The sequence below is a fragment of the Gossypium hirsutum genome, chromosome A12 (genome assembly GCF_007990345.1).
Source record: "Gossypium hirsutum isolate 1008001.06 chromosome A12, Gossypium_hirsutum_v2.1, whole genome shotgun sequence".
Classification (NCBI taxonomy): domain Eukaryota; kingdom Viridiplantae; phylum Streptophyta; class Magnoliopsida; order Malvales; family Malvaceae; genus Gossypium; species Gossypium hirsutum.
The window spans coordinates 70,594,555-70,598,721 of NC_053435.1; the positions used below are offsets into that span (position 1 = coordinate 70,594,555).

General features: G+C 37.9%; 1 non-coding gene across 1 annotated transcript; it reads left to right on the forward strand.

Annotated features, from left to right (window-relative positions):
- Positions 1–1,423: 1,423 nt before the first annotated feature.
- Positions 1,424–1,530, forward strand: LOC121211518 (small nucleolar RNA R71). The gene has a single exon (XR_005906742.1). It is a non-coding gene; the product is annotated as a small nucleolar RNA R71 (small nucleolar RNA).
- The last annotated feature ends 2,637 nt before the right edge of the window (positions 1,531–4,167 follow it).

Genomic DNA, 4,167 nt, shown 5'->3' on the forward strand with positions numbered 1-4,167 from the left:
TTTAGCCGTTTCTAAAAAGGGCCTTCCTAAAATTAAAGGAGTGTTGCTATCCTCCTCTATGTCTGGAACAATGAATTCAACGGGAAATATAAATTTATCAATTTTAACTAGCACATCTTCAATAATACCCCTAAGAAATCTTATATTTTTATCTGCTAATTGAATGCTCATCCTAGTCTGTTTGGGTTTCCCGAGACCTAGTTACTTAAACATTTTGTAGGGCATGACGTTAATACTAGCCCCTAAATCAGCTAATGCATTATTAACATCTAAACTACCAATTAAGCATGGAATCGTAAAACTCCCTGGATCTTTTAGTTTGTTTGGTAGCTTATTTTGCAGAATAGCTGAGCACAGTGCATTTAGGTCCACATCCAACGCCTCGTCCAACTTCCACTTATTTTTTAAAAGCTCCTTTAAAAATTTCATTGCGTTTGGCATCTGCGATAGGGCTTCAATAAATGGTAAGTTAATGTGTAAATTTTTTAAGAGTTTAAGGAATTTACCAAATTGTTCATCTGAGCGGTCTTTCCTTGTTGCGTTGGGGTATGGCATGTGAGGTTTATATTCGATGTTCACTGATTTGTTTGTATTGTGATCTACCTCACCTTGACCTTTGCTTACCACAGTTTCTTGCCTCGATTCTGGCTCAGGCTCAACAAATCCTTCTTCATCTTGAATATTAATTGCGTTGAGCTGTTCTTTTGGGTTGGGTTAAGTATTACTTGGCAAGCTACCTTGTGGTCATTCAGAGATTAGTTTGGAAAGCTGGCTTATTTGAGTTACGAGCCCTTGGATTGACACTTGTTGATTTTTATGTGCTATCTCAGTGTTCTGAAAACGGGTTTCTGGCATCGATATAAACTTTGAGAGCATCTCTTCAAGGTTCAACTTCTTTTCCTATTGGTAGGGTGGTTGTTGAAAACCCGGAGGATGTTGTGGTCTTTGATTTCCTTGACCGCCTTACGAGAAATTGGGGCGGTTCCTCCAACCTGCATTGTAAGTGTTACTCTATGGATTGTTTTAAGGTCGAGGATTATTACCCATGTAATTTAATTGCTCGTTATCCATGTTGTAGCCATAAGGTTGGTATTCCTAATGGGTTGGTCCACCTCCACTTGCTTCGCACTACATTACTGGGTAAACCTGTGAAGAACTAAGAAAACCATCAATCTTTTTATTTACAAGTTCTACCTAGTTTGACAGCATAGTAACCGAATCGACGTTATAAACGCTTGCTGCTTTAGTTGGCTTAGTTCTCATGACTTGCCACTGATAGTTGTTCAGTGGCATCTCCTCTATAAACTCATAGGTATCTTCAGGTGTTTTATTGTTGATGGTTCTGCCAGCAACTGCGTCAACCATTTGTCAAGTCGAAGGATTCAGGCCATCATGGAATGTTTGAACCTAAAGCCAAAGCGGTAACCCATGGTGAGGGCACCTTCTCAGTAAGTCTTTGTATCTCTCCCATGCATCGTAAAGTGTTTCTAAGTCCATCTGCACAAACGAAGAGATATCATTGCGTAATTTAGTCGTTTTAGCCGGTGGAAAGTATTTGAGTAAAAAATTTTTTGTTATTTGTTCCCAAGTAGTAATTGACCCTCGTGGTAACGAGTTCAACCACTATTTAGCTTTATTCCTCAATGAAAAGGGAAACAACCGAAGACGTATGTCATCATCAGAAACGCCATTGATTTTAAATGAATCGTAAAATTCCAGAAAGTTTGCTAAGTGAGCGTTGGGATCTTCATCCTACAAACCGTCAAACTGAACAAGCTGTTGTATCATTTGAATTGTGTTAGGTTTCAGTTCAAAAGTATTTGCAGCTACAACAGGTCTAACTATGCTAGATTCAGTTCCTGTTAAAGAAAGTTTAGTATAATCATACATAGTTCGTGGAGCAAGATTTTGATTAGCCGCAATTGCAAGAGGTAGCTAATTGTCTTCGTTTTCAGCCATCTCTTCGGTTGGGGTTTGAGTATAGTCTTTTTGCTCATTCTCTGTGTATCTTAAGCTTCGTCTTATTTCTCTTTGGTTTTTGCGTACTGTGCAATCGATTTCTTCGTCAAAAAGTAGTGGTCCTAACGGGTTTCTTCTAGTTATAAACTATAAAAAACCTGCCAAGAGAAAGAAAAAGTAAATTAATAAATAATAATAATAAATTAAACTGCAAGAAAAATAAATGGCTAAAGTAATAAAAATTGAGTGTTCCTAATATCTTAGTTCCCCAGCAACGGCGCCAAAAACTTGATCGCGTAATTTCGTGATAGGTTTTAAATATTTATAATTACTCGTTCTTGAACTAACTATTATCACGATGTAGGCAAGTGTACCTATCAAACAGTAGTATAGTTTTAGCAAGACCGGATTGTCGAACCCAAAGGAACTAAAAGTACTAGTAATGACTGTCTTTTTATTATCTAGCCTAAGAATAAAGAGGTTTTTGTTTTAACTAACTAATTATCTAAACTAAGAACTCACAGAGAATAGAATTGGGAAATTGCTTTTGGGAAAATCAATTGAATGAAGGAAATACCTAAGAAAAAATCCACCTAAACTGTACTCGTTATTTTGGCTCCGAATCGAACGATTTATTCATTTAACTTGTTCCGTAGAGATCCCTAAGTTATGTTATTATCCTTATTCAAGACTAATAACATCTAATCCCTAGATTGAATAACCAAGACTTTTCTCTAACTAACACTCCAGGGTTGCATTAACTCGATCTATGGATCCCCTTATTAGGTTTCACCCTAATCCGGCAAAATCTTGTCACCCTATGTCTAGGCACGCAATCAACTCTGCTTAATTATGACAAATGTACTCTTAAACAGGGTCTATTCCTCCTCTGAATAAGAGCTCATCTTGAATCAGTATCCTGGGATATCAAAACAAGAATTAAGAACACATAATTAAGAACAAGTTAAATATTTATCATACGATTCAGAAAATAATAACAAGATTCTTCTTAGGTTTCATTCCTCTTAGGTATTTAGGGGTTTAAGTTCATAATTAAACAAGAAAACATCTTAGAATAATAAAGAATACAAACATAAAGAAAACCCAAAACTCCTGAAGGGAAATTGAGGAGAGATCTTCAGTCTTGATATGAATCCGGCTTCTGAGATGGAACAATCGGCTTTGTTGGGGTAATTCCTTGCCCCCTATTCTGTGTGTCCCCTTTCTTCCTCCTCTAGGGTGTATTTATAGGCTTTGGAACGCCTAAGAACCCTCAAAATTAGTCTTTTCAGAATTGGACTCAACTTGGGTTTGGCAAGGACATGCCCGTGTGCGATTACTTCAGGCCGTGCTCGAGCCTGCCAAATTGAAACGGCTGTGTGGTCCGCCCGTGTGAGGAGGTCCAGGCCGTGTTGATTTTTTACTTTGGCCCATTTTCTCCGTTTTTAGCCCGATTCTCGTTCCTTTCGCTTTCTTGTGCTATAAAACATGAAATTAAAGCATTAGGAGCATCGAATTCACCAATTCTAATGGGAAATCATCCATAAAATGTGTTAAACATGGGGTAAAAATGTGTATAAATTACGGTTTATCACCCATATTTCTGGGTGGTCTACCTCGAGCTGCAGTGTTACCCGATCTCATATTCTGTACTGGATTTTTTTCAGTTAACTCTGGGCATTCACGAATATAATGATCCATTGATCCACATTTAAAATAGGCTCGATCATGAAATCTACAACTGCTAGGATGTCGTTTACCACAATGTTTACACTTGGGTTGATTTGATCTGACATTACCCACACTAGCTACTGAGGTAGCTCTCGAGCTCACAGGTGGTCTATCCTGATCTCGTCTAGAATAACCCGATGTATCACTAGAACTGTAACACCCAAAATTTTGGGCCTAGAAGAACTGGACTTCGCGTATCAGAGTAATTGGATTTTAGTTGTGCGAGAGAATTTCACTAATTGCGTGTTTGCTTTATTGGCTATGTGCTTTAGGAGTGATTAGAAGTGTTTTGGGAGGTCTTAAGTTCAAATCTAGGCTTTAGAAAAAATCTGAGTTTTCCCTAAATTGAACTTGGCATTGGCTGGAAAGTCTTATTAATATTTTGGGTTTAAATTATGACACAAGAAAGCATGTGGTCTAGTGGCAAGGTGGCATTAGGAGTATGGCAAGGAGGTCAGTGGTTCGAGACTTGAAGTG